The following is a 13,176-nucleotide window of genomic DNA, read 5'->3' on the forward strand; positions in this document are numbered from 1 at the left end:
TACGGCTGGGTGTGGTTCTTGCCACAACCTTGCCTTCCTTTAGGATCACAGGAGGTGCGGGGGCAGAGCCGCGCCAGCTTAAAAGGGGCTGAAAAGACAAGGGGGACTCCAAACCTGCCTGCCACCTTCCTTAGGTTGTGAGCGACCCTGTGAATATACGGCACTACTTCAGGTCTTATGGCCATAGAAGTCGTCCTCACCCTTGCTTTGCCCCGAGATCCTTTTACCTTCTGTTTTCTTCTCTGTCCCCGTCTTTTTTGCGGTCAATATAGTTCCTATAGCTCTACAAATATACTTTCGCCGCCATTTAGAGCGGGGATTTCGAACGGTTGTGTTGCAGCAGACATTATTTCTAGCCCCAATAAGAGTTCCGCCAGAGTCACGTTGTAGTGACGGTGAAGAACAAAAATAGTGCTAAGAATCGATCTCTTTATCAGGCGAACTACTAGCCAGAAAGATAAGCAGCACTCAAATCACAACGACAGCATAGTGGTCGGTCATCGAATTTAATCTCACGGCTCGTGGCCGTCCACTATTTATGCATGATTCATTGTACAGTACCTACCATGCAGCGTAATCGATGGCGTTCGTGTACATTCGAAAATGTAGTAGAACACTATTATTGATGCAAGCGCCATCTGATCAGACACGCCTCTTTCGCTGTAGAATGGTCGGCAACGTCCAAAATATATTTCAAATAATGGACAGGCGCATCTTGCACAGAGAGACAGCTTTATAGCAATATAATAAACAGGGAAAGCGAACACCGGCAACAAGCAAAAGACCGACGCGTGGCAATAATCTACGACAATCTGAACCAGGAAAATGAAAAAAAAATTATCGAATTTGTTAATTTCACAATTTTAAATTATTGTAGCAGATGAGAAGCAGAGCTTCTGCACTGATCTGTTACTTATATACATAGCGAATGTAAAGGAAAGAAATCGTAAAACATATATTTTCATTAGTAATATCTTGATGAGCGCTAGTTGGTTCATATCTAGAAGTGAGGTTGCGTGAACAGCGCAAATAAGACAAGGACACGAGGAAACAAATAGCACGGACGAGACAGCACTTGTCCTTGTCTTATTCGCGCTTTTCAACCTGTTCAACAAAGAAAGTACATAACACAGACGCTATCTTTTGCGGTGTGCAGTCACGTCGATACTGAATCAACGACTTGCCCAAGCTTTCACTTTATCATATTTTCACTTACTATACAATCAGAAATGGAGGATTAAACTATTATGTTAAAAATAAAATTATGGGGTATTTACGTGCCGAAAACACGATCTGATTATGAGGCACGCCGTAGTGAGGGACTCCTGAAATTTGGACCACCTGGGGTTCTTCACCGTGCACCTAAATCTAAGTACACGGGTGTATTCGCCTTTCGCCCGCATCGAAATGCAGCCGCCGTGGCCGGGATACGATCCCGCGACCTCGTGCTTAGCAGCCTAACGCCATAGCCACTAAGCAGCCACGGCGGGTCAGCTTTTAATGTGACCAGGGTATGTGAAATTGTCAGTTTATTAAGGCCTTGCTATGTGAGACAATGTGAGTGCCCGTCACAATTAACCTATAGTGTTTACCAAACATGCAACATGCCAAATATATCAATGTAACGATGTAGCATACTCAATTTGTTGTAGCCTCGCGTTACTAATCATCAATAATTTTCTCCACATTTATATGAACATTCACCGAGTTGCAGGCTGGCCCTCTTCTTATGCGTCATGACGCCGCCATGTCTACTCTACTCATTATTTTTGCCTCGTTTACCAATACGGAAAGTACTCACTGGCAAAGAATGAAATCTTGAGCTATACTGCGTGTCATCTTAACTCGAAGCGAGTGAATTTGGATATTCAAAACAGAGTAAACTTATGTTTGTAGAAAATTCAGGTAAGTTGCGGAAAGAAATGAAGCTTTCAATTGAGAACTAGAGTCGCAGAAGAAAGAAGAGAAAATAAATGTGTTTCCCGATAAGAGCCGGAAGAAGGACGCGATACCATATAACTGTATTACACCTAAAGCACCAAATACCTTTTCTCCGCTTAGTTAAGCAGAACGTCGCGCCGAGCACTCAGAAAAAAAGAAAGAAAAAAAATGCGAATGCCGTATGCATTAGTACCACCACATCACCACTGAAGTGACCGGTATACTCGGCTTGATTTTCTCACGAGCGGCACTCTTGCTCAGGAACGTTGGCAGCACTCTCGAGGCTATAGAGTGCACAAACATGTACATTCAGCGCCGAGCGAAGTTCTAACGTTTTGTACAAATATAACGCAAATAGTTTACCAATGCAAGAGATCGGGCTAGTCAGTATTCCATAACCATATTATCGCGACAGCGTTAAGGCTTCCGTGTCGCAGAATATCCAGCGTCAGACGTCGCTTCAGCAAAAAAAGAATTTTGAGCCACGCATACTTAACCGCAGGCCCTCCACGTGGCGCAAGGAAGTTACTGAACTAATTGAATTTCTCAAGATAAAATACGTAGAAAAATCGTAAAGTACGACTTACGCACAACCTAAAGGCATGATATATCGTCGGATTGTAATTTGAATATAGGAGAAAACATAATTATGTTACGCGGAAACTCAAACACAGACCCCTTTTAACGCGACAGCGTTTTCCAGCTGCCGTTTGAGGTCTGTCTTAGGAGCGGCGCGGCCAACTCGGTTCCTTGCATACCACCAAAAAAAAAAAAGAACCACAAAGCTCGCCTTCCCACCGACGTTCCCCACCAGCGTTTCCCGGTAAACATTACGGTTACATAAGATGCAGTTGATGGGAAGCGTGAGAAGCACTCGGGGATCATTGAATGATATCGCGTTCCACTCTTAAAGGAGAGTATTAAGCGTCCTCCAAATTTTTGTTCTCACCGCACAGAAATCATGATATACAGAAAAGGTAGGACGAGCACAAACGCTCATTGCCAATTAAGTTTCATTAGTGAGAACATATTTACACGTGGACGACATATCACACGTAGATACCGTATCAAGTGAAAGCCATATCACAAGCGCATCGATGGCAAAAAAGTCACAGAGGCACTTAAAAAAGCTTACGTACATTGAATGCGAAAGCATTCTGACTCTTCCGCCCGATACTTTTCACTTGGTCATGTGGTAGAATTGGCCAAAGTCAGTTTTGAGGGCGAGCCACCCAAATTTTTAGGGGTTGGCCAAGTGAATTTCGGGAGTGGGCCAGGTCAGTTTTGAGCATGGGTCGATTCAATTATCGAACTGGGTAAAGTACATTTTTTGGGTGTGGGCCATGGCGTCCTTCCGAAGCCGTGACCATTCACCGTGTGATTTCGTAGTGCGAGCTGCAGCAGGTCCAGCGCCGGTCACTTGGTCACGTGGGTTTTGGTACCATCGGATGTTAACGCCGGACACTTGCCGGGTTTTCTGCCTCATGAGGCATATATTGCTTTCGCATTGAAACAGAAGGTGCATGACAACTCCGCGGAATAGCGAAGTGGGCACGTACAGGTCACGTGCCCACTTTGTCCGTCAGCCTACACCTACACATGCCACACCGAAATACCGCAATCATTGTTTTACAAACGCTCACGTAAGAGCGGTCACCCCTATACATTTCTGCAGCTTCGATTCCTGATTCGCTGGTCAGAATTTAGGTCTAGGCGCCCGTTCCTGCGGCGAGCGTCGGCGCTCTCACTCGTAACCGAGTGAACGAGCACAGCGGAGGAGGAAAGCGAACAAGGAGCGCAGCGTGAGATCAAACACGGGGATAGCGAAAAGAGCGCGAGAAGGAAAGCGGAGGAGGAGGGTGCAGCGGCAGCATGAGGAGGAAAGCGTATCTAGTGCTGCGCAAGACGAGCTTTGCGGCGACGATGGATATGAAATGGCGCCACAGTAGCGTGCGCAATCTGTATGGAAACAAAGCGCTGTATGAGCGCTGTCTGCGGCTGCTGCTGTGGATTGCGACCACGTGTTACTCACGTGCCGTCTCTCGCGATATGCCGATTTGCGAGGCAGTCGCGCCACACTTCGCTCCGTTTGGAACGTGCCGCAACGAGAGAGATTCTCCGCGCCAGCCAATATATACTGTGAAATCAAAACGAGTATACAGCTGCGCTCAAATTGCGCATTAGGGAGTATCGTAATCGTCAGTGAACTTTTTTTCTGTTTCAACGCGAGAGCGTTAAGGGCCCCGTGTCGCAGAAACGCGGCGTCAGCTGCTGAGGTCAGCCCGCGGTACTACAGTGTAATAGAATAGTGTAGCGCTACCAGCGTGTGTGACTGCAAGGGGCGAGGGCGAGCGGCTACGAGTAAGGCTCGACGTGACGCCCCCTTGGGTGCTGTCGCCATTGACAATGGTGGCACGATTTCCCCGCGGCGAAGGACCGCTCTCGTCGTTGGTGGAATGAAAGCGCAAGAAAAGCGTAGTGCCGCGCAAGATGCTCTGCGCGGCGACGATGGCTACGATATGGCGCCAGATCGAGCAGCGCGTCGTCTTCTGTACGGAAACAAAGCGCTGCATGAGCGGAGGTCTGTCTGCGGCGGCTGCTCTGAATCGCGCCCACGCGTCACGCACGCGCTGCCTCTCTCGCGATCTCTCGATTAGCGAGGCGGTAGCGTCACACTTCGCTCCGTTTGCACTGTATCACACGAGACAGACTGTCCGCGCCAGTCCCTCCTACGTGCTACTTACAACGTCCTTCCTAATATAAACATATATAAATAATTATAATACAAAATATTGACACGCGAAATGAAAATACGCATATAGCTGCGCTCAAATTTCGCCTTAGGGGGTATCGTAATCGTTGATTTGTTTTTCGTGGCCTGCTCAGCCAGAAACCGGCCGCCGGAAAAGGGATTTGTGTTGGAGTTTCTGTGTAACAGAATTAGGTTTTTTCGTATATTCAAATTACAATCTGATGCTATCATGTCTGTAGGTTGCGTGTAAGTCGTACTTTATGAATTTTGTGACACAGTTTACCTGGAGAACTTCAATTCTGAAACGCACTTGCGCCAGCCGGAGGGTCTACAAGGATAAGAATGAATGAGAATGGACCTCGAACGGCAGCCGGAAAAGGGCGTTGTCTTTCAGTTTTCAGGTAACATAACTGTTTTCTCGTAACTTCGTATTACAATCCGAAGCTATCATGTCTACAGCTTGTGCGTAAGTCGTACTTTACGCATTTTCTGGTGAAACTTAGTTTTAAACAATAATTCAATTCAATAAGGCACTTGCGTTTGGCGGACGGCCTGGAAGAATTACGATGCTGCACCTCCGCACACGTGTGCGTGCACGCGTGACGTACGTCGCTTGTGGTAGTGGTGCTTGTGTAACGTCATCTAATGTCAGCGAGTGTGGTGGCTTCGCTGTACATCCACTTCCACAGAGCGGAACAGAGGCAGACTGTTTTTAACTGAACGGCACACTTCTCGAACTAAAGTTTAGAACCACAACTTTTACAATGCACAATAATAAAAGTTAGGTCTGGAAGTTAGGTCTAGTGCTTGTCTCAGCCCTTATGTGTCTGTGGTTTTTGTGCGCCAAATAACGTTTGGTTATCGGATACCAAATAACGTTGCCGTCAGTATCATCGACACCAATCACAATAACATGTACAACACCTCCAGAACATATATTGTCATTTTACAGCGAACGTGTATACTGTACTAGAACGTGTATGACATATACCATGCAACAATGATGAGCTTTCAGAGAAACGGGGAAAGAGAAGAAAAATTCCCAGGTGTCCTTGGCTATCGCCATAAGAACTAAACGTAACAGCGCAAACATATAAGACGAGCCACAAAAATAAAGACACGACACACACTGGCGCTGACTAACAACTTCTTTTTTCCTTCCATCGTCGATGCATTTATATACCTAGGCTAGGGTGTCTAGATAGGGGAGGTGTGATGACCGCGGCGCCCTTCCCATAGAGAGGGGTGATCCCCTTGCGCGTGACTGCCGCTAGGGCAATACAGAGCGCTGCGGCCCGGGGCGCCGTGTGCATTTCCGCGGAGACAGCGCAGAGAAGGCAGCGAGTCCGGCTAGACAGCGCCTGGGCGCCGGATGTTCACGGTGTGTTTTGCTGCAGATTGTTGCGTGTGCTGCTTATTTATAACTGCTGTGAGCTGACGAAGATGCCTTCAACTTCAAAGAAAAAAACTCGGAGGTGGTGCTTCGTGCCAGGGTTCGATTCCGGTTATAAATCTTGTTCGGAAAAAGTGTCCCTTTTTCGTGCGCCGACTTGCCAAGAACTGTTTTTGAAGTGGGCGCATGCCATTCCAAGGGCCGACAAACCGCTACGTGTTTCAATACATTCCACAAAGGCCCTCCTGAAGTACTTATAACCAAAAAGGTCGGCTTCAGATACCTGATGACGTCGCACCTGAGCCAAGACTGCCTTGAGCGCTCGTTTGGGATAGTACGGCAGGCAAGTGGTGCAAATGATCACCCCACCCCGGCTCAGTTCATCCTTTTCATCAGGTACTTGTATATCTTTGGCTGTAAAAATAATTTTGCTGAACAGCTTCCTGTAATTTCAACATTTGCAGGTGCTTGAGCTTTTACAGTCTTGCAAAGAGCCCTAGAGGTGGAAGAGTGTCGCCAGGACTTCTGGACTCCCTTCTTTCTGCGGAAGAGGCACTCCTGGAAAATCAGAAACAAGATGATGTATTACCCACGGAGGCTGTTGAAGTGGCCGTGGACCATGTGGACTATGTTGAAAAACGAAGCGATGCTCGCTTGGTATACTACATTGCAGGCTACGTGGCCAGGAAACGTGTGCTCTCAACTAGCTGTGCAGCATGCAGGGATGCCTGCCTTGTGCCGAGGGACTGTGTCCCAAAAGAACTCCCAGCTGATGCCTCCAAAGAGTGGGACTTGGGTGGGCTTCTCTACCCGTCGGAGTCATTGTATCGTCTGATTCAAGCTCTTGAAAGCAGGCTAACACATGAATTTAGCAGAACGCGTCTGCATTCTAAAGCTGCCTTCAGCATACTCAAGAAAGCGAGTACAAATGTGCCACAAATTGGTTGTGTGGAGCATTGCCTGGCACTTACAGAATCGGTGGTCAGGTTTTTCTGCCTTACCAGAATCCACTTTCATTTGAAGAGCCTCAACCAGGAAATGGATGAGAAAAAAGGCAAAAGAACGAAGCCTTGCCTGATGTGAAACAAGCAGCAGAATTGGAAGAACATTCTGCTGTATGCAATAAAGTTTGCTCGTCCAGAAACATGTTGCTTTTGTTTATCTGGTTTTTGAATTGCAGTGAGAATGAAATGACTGCAGGACGTTGCACTACAAGGTATGTCATGGTTTAATGCTGATTTGGCAGGTGTAAACGAACTTAAACGCTTTCGTACGTAATAACGCCCACAACTAAAAAAAAAACGGGTGGCGAAAATGAACATTCCGGGGGATCCTAGCAGTTATCGCGTTGACCTCGGAGAAGAAAGAATACGATTGCATATAAATCGTGCAAACAGCATTCTACAATAGATAAGCTCCCCGCTGATTTAGTGGCTTTAACATGGAATTTCTAAACTGCGTGCTCGCTTTCTGCCAGCAGAAAACTCGGTTGTGTTACCCCGTATTCGAAAACCGCATGATAACCGTAGCGCAATACCATCTTTGCGATGTCTAAGGGGCTGCAGTATTAGCTAAAATTTCTAAAACTCAGTCAAATGCGCTTCCACTACAGCATTCCCTCTAAACACGCAGCGGACGGCCGCGCGTGCTGACGGCGCCCCTGACAACAGCGCCGCCCCGCGGCATTCACGCGAACGGGGGTCAGGTTTTCCTGGCCGGTCATCACACCTCCCCTATCTAGACACCATACCTAGGCCACATAATCGCGCAGGCGCACAGAATGCATTGCTGACGTCAGCCATCTTATCATATACGCAAACGTATGAAATCAAATTCTGATTGGTGCAGGGATAACGATGTGTCACTAATGCAATTATTTCCTTGACTTTTTATGTGATAGGCCTCTAAGGCAAGCCGCGCATGTTCATTCTTGCTTTTTCCAAGGATAATTGTCCGATCAAGTCACGCCTCACAATTGCTGCAAGAGTTTATATGCGCAACCAGGTGCGCTCCTTTATCTACATTTTTGTTTACTTTTTGCGCATGTTCCCTGAGTCGCTCATTGACGCAACGCCCTGTCTGGCCAACGTATGTCTTACCACAAGAGAGTGGAATGCCATAAACCACGCCGACAGCGCACGACACGTATGAGGCATCATGCCGGATTTGGCATCCTCCTCTGTTCTCTCCGCAGGTGCGGGAACATAGCTTAGAAAGCTTGTTTGGCGCAGAAATTGCCAAAGGTACGCCATGCCTGCAAGCAACTTTCTTGAGTTGATGGGTCACCTTATGTATATAAGGGACCACCGCAGGCCTACGCGTTTCACGTTCGGCGGCCGGCCTTCTTGTGGTTTTATTTCTCTGGATCAGAGTTTCAACCACTGCAGTCAAGAGCGACATAGGGAACCCAGCTGCCAAAAGTCGGCTGATCTGATTGTCAAAACTTTCTACCTGTACTAGGTACTAGGCAACTAGGCCCAAATGAAGTGTTGCTGATATCGCCATAAGAGACGCGAAGGCGAAAGCCTCGTCAAGCCTACAGTAATTCACCGTAATCCACATTAATCCGCCGCAATCCTCTTTAATCCACCCTAATCCTCCTTCAGCCATCTTAATCGACCTTAATCCACTCTAGTCCACCTTAATCGTCCTTCATTCACCTTAATAGACTTTAATTCACCCTAATCCACCTTAATCCAATCACTAATAAATCATTAACTTTACTATACATTAATCATCTCTTATGTACGGCTGAACATGGTTTGGTTCGCTTCTGACCATCTTTGGGTGACGTGATCTCTCCTGTACCTCTCAATGCGACCTTGAAACATGATGAAGACTTTCGCCTTAAAAGAGACGCGTTGTCAAAAATTGCGTATACAGCAAGCATCCGCGCCACGTAGGAGACCTTCGCAGGAATCTATGAATTGCGGACGTGCAAACTAGCACGAAGGATACACCATACTGCATTTCGCTGACGGTGTTAAGTATAACACAAAAAACTTGCCGCAAGATAATTTGCGGCATGGTTTGAAGAAAACGCCAGAAGGCCCATGTTCTACTTGAAGATGCTGTTGGCGATGTAAAAAGAAAATTGTTTGGAAATTATTGTGTATAAAATTTTACTTACTTTAGCTGATAGCTGGTTTCCTTTCGCGTAATTACGCTGCAGAAATAGCAACTGCCATAAAAGCGTTTTTCATTAATATCAAATCGGTAGGGACCCTTAAACAAATTTGTGGGGTTCCAAAAGTGTTTACTTTGTGTTTGTACAACTGACTTATGTCCTATAAATTTCGAGCAGCGACGAATGTTTAAATTAAAAAGAATGTTCCTTTTTCTTAGTATTTTACGCGCCTGCGGCTCAGTAAGGTCACTAATGCCCAATTGTGCTATACATAGTGATCAATGATTTCAAGGCCGCGTAAAGTGCTATATTTCTTTAAATTTACTTTTATTTTTCCTTTTTTTGTGTGTGTGCAGGCGCCTAGTCACGCGGCACCTTTTTTACATTTTGCTGGCCTTCTTTTAAGCTTGGAAAAATCTTTCATGTAGCACGCAGAGCAATAAAAAGCTGGATTAGACATTTTTCAGAATGGTCTCCAATTTTCTCAATGTCACTTTTGCTCTCATTATAATATTTCAGGAGTTGATTCATTAATAACACCTAATTATGTAATTATGCGAAATACAAGAAATACTCTGACTTGCTCCAAGCGATGGCAAGCAACATAATTTTGCTTTTGTCGAGCTACGTGGCACTTTCATATTAACGCGATAGTGTTAACGGCCCCGTGTCGCAGAAAATCCGGTGTCGGCGACCGGCGTTCCGTGAGCGAAAATTGCCGTATACATTTAGGTATATGTATATACCACACTTTGCTATATGACATGCGGTATATGCGAGTCATATTGCACCACACTATTCTATCACTACGGTTGCTCGTGCCTTGTTTAACATATTTTACAAAGTTATTCCTCGGAATTTTGAGAATGACAACCCAAAAACAAAATGTCATGAAACAAAACAGCCCCACAGCGCATGCTTTCTATGTTAAATCTTCTCAGGCTGAAATGTTAAGAGTGCGAAACATTAAAAGAAACCTAAAAATTTTGCATTTTTTTTGGCGCGGCTGTGAACTATATCCTATATTTGTCCACTCAAGAGGCCGCGTTTCTACCAGAAAGCTCGCCTTCGTGCATACCGTACGCCGCCAGCGTTCCCCGGTAAAGAGTACAGTTACAAACTGCAGTTGCCTGAAAGCGTGAGAAGTAGTCGGGGATCTCCGAATGTAAGGCGTCCTACTATTTTCACAGCGAAGCTGTTTATGGCTGGGTTCTGGCGGATCTCGTCTCCATGGACATAGACCAGCAATTTTAACGCGATAGCGTTAAGGAGCTCGTGTCGCAGAAAAGCCGGTGTCGTCGGCGTCGGGTGTCGGCGTCGGCGGCGTTGACCGTGAGCGATAAATCACGGCAGGCGCTTCATAAATAAAAAGCAACTTCCAAGATTGGCCCGGTGGGAATCGAACCCAGGTCTCCGGAGTGTGAGACGGAGACGCTACCACTCAGCCACGAGTTCGATGCTTCCAAGCGGTGCAAACGCGCCTCTAGTGAATGCGGTGTTGCCTTCAAAACGAGCCGTGGAAAGTTATACTGCGGTGTATATCGGTAATTATGAACATGTAACGTACAGAAGTCACAATTACACGAGTTGCGAAGTGCGTTTCCGCTGCATTTCTTCTGCGCTTTCCGCACACGCAGAGCCATCTTGCGGCAAACACAGAAGACCCCCTCCTCTCAATGTACGGCGCTGCCCCGACAGGAGGAGCGCCGCGCGCGCATTGGGACCGCTGCCAGGCGCGTCGCGGGACTCCCTCTCCCCTGACGACGCTTCGCCGTGCTTCCGGTTTAGATTACTATCTATCTCTCTGCCCGTGCCGATCACGACGTTTGGCTGGCGTAGATCGTTTCCCCTCCGAGACACCGAGTTCTTTGGTTCGTTTCGCTGCGCTGCGTTGCTTGACGCTCACCGCGTGATAGGTGGGCGCTAAGTCCGATGCGGGGCGCATCGTAAGTGATTGCTGTGCCGTAGCGCATTGTCTTATACCCCTTGGCGGGTCGACGGGAACGCTGTCGCGTCCCACTCTTGAAGGCGAAGCTTAAGCGTCCTCCAATTTTTTCACACGTGGGCCGATCCCGAAGATAGTGAAATGCCGGGCCGACCCGTGGCGGAGGTGAAGCAGGCGTTAAGCACTAAGCGTTAAGCATACGCATAAAACTACATTTTGTTAAGGAAGTAACAGAAACGCCAATGCATTTGTCCACAAAGTTCGAGAATGAATATCTCAAAACTGGTGCCATCATGAGAATTCGTTCCAAGTGGATCCGCCTTGCGAACTCCAAGGCTGTTTATGGCTGGGTTCTGGCGGATCTCGTCTCCATGGACATAGACCAGCAATTTTTCACACGTGGGCCTCACGGTATAGTGCACATAAACATAAACATTGCACGAGACTGAAAGTGTGATTATCATAGTGGATAAGCATGAACATTGCGTCAGGTTGCACGCTGCATATAATGAAAGTAAGCACAGTTGCACGCATCGCTGTTAGTCGTAGAGGATTTTATGTATACCGTTTGACTAAAGCTACGCTCCACATAGGTTTAATGTGTGCGTCGGGCCTGCATAATTATTTTTTTCGTTCGGCTTAGGTTGGCCGCTTACTAACGAAGGCACGAATGTTTAAGCGCGGAAAGCCGCCGCCGCATCTCACATGTTAAAGCACAGCGGCGCGCGTCATGTTGAGGTAGTGCTTAAGGACAAGAAATGATACTCATATATTCTCTCATTGACTTTAGTGACCAATTTGATAACCTGTTCACGTTCTCTTTTCACCTTTCTGTTCTCCCTCTTTCCCTTTCTACTGGTGCAGGGTAGCAAACAGGACGCCCGGCTGATCTACCTGCCTTTCCTCTCTTTGTTTCTTTCTCTCTCTGTCTTCGATAACCTCTTATACTCGCTCTATCACTTTATCTGCGGACATTGCATTCAGAAGAACAAAATACAAATACAAGAAAGGTTTATGGTCAGTAATTCGATGTTACATATATTGCTAGGTTCTTAGCAACGTGCAGCTATTTGTGTTATGGGCAAGGTCGGCAAGCTAACTGTAAAAACAAGCACTGACAAGCACGTACAGAGCCCGGCAACTTGAATGTGATCGGCTGCATGGAAACCTGTTTGCTAATATCAGCTTTCTAATAAGAAAGCAGTTTGCGTTGACACGAAAGTAACAATGCAGGATGTACTGTAGGCAGTGCTAGCTAAATCTGTTCATCTTCACCTTTTCACGAAAATAGGCGGTTGGGGACGCTTAAAGCCAATTCACTTAGAACTAAATTATTAACTTTCATAAAGCCGGCTACTGTGCTTGTAAACTGCCTGATAGTATTTTAACACTATCACTGAATCACACCTGATTATCTCAGCAATCACAGCAACGATCGGCACGGCAAGGTCGCAACATCGCGGAACCAGTGTAAGTGAGGCCTGTCGCATTTTATAGCCGCCATCTCGAAGGCACCAAATGAAACGCCCATGTATTGAGTAATATTAGGTAGCTGTGTTCTTTACTTACTGGGCACTCCAATCAAACTTTCGCGCTGTTAAATGCTTAGTATAACGTTAGCAACGGATTGAAAACATTCGTAAGAGGTTTGAAACTGATTACTTTGTTAACTTGTTTTTTAAGACTGTTGCCGCAGATTGTCCAAAAATTTACGTGAACTCAATGCCCTGAAAAGTAGAGCTCGTTCTCGCCTGTCGTGTCTTCTTTGTGCGTATGTGTACTTTTTTGTGCTATATCTGGGAGTAACTTTGTGATAGACCAACTAGCTCAGCAGACGGTCTTCAATGCCCAAAGCCGGCGCGCACTCGGACGGATGCATGCTCGTATGCCTGCCAATAGGGCCGGGTCACCGAGCTCACCTTTCGGAGAAGGCTGCTTACTTTCGGGGGAAGCTCCTGTTACTTTATTTTCCTTTTTTCCTTCAAATGTGAGGAACACCTTGGCCGTTTGTGTCCGCC

Source organism: Dermacentor albipictus, chromosome 10 (genome assembly GCF_038994185.2).
Source record: "Dermacentor albipictus isolate Rhodes 1998 colony chromosome 10, USDA_Dalb.pri_finalv2, whole genome shotgun sequence".
NCBI lineage: Eukaryota > Metazoa > Arthropoda > Arachnida > Ixodida > Ixodidae > Dermacentor > Dermacentor albipictus.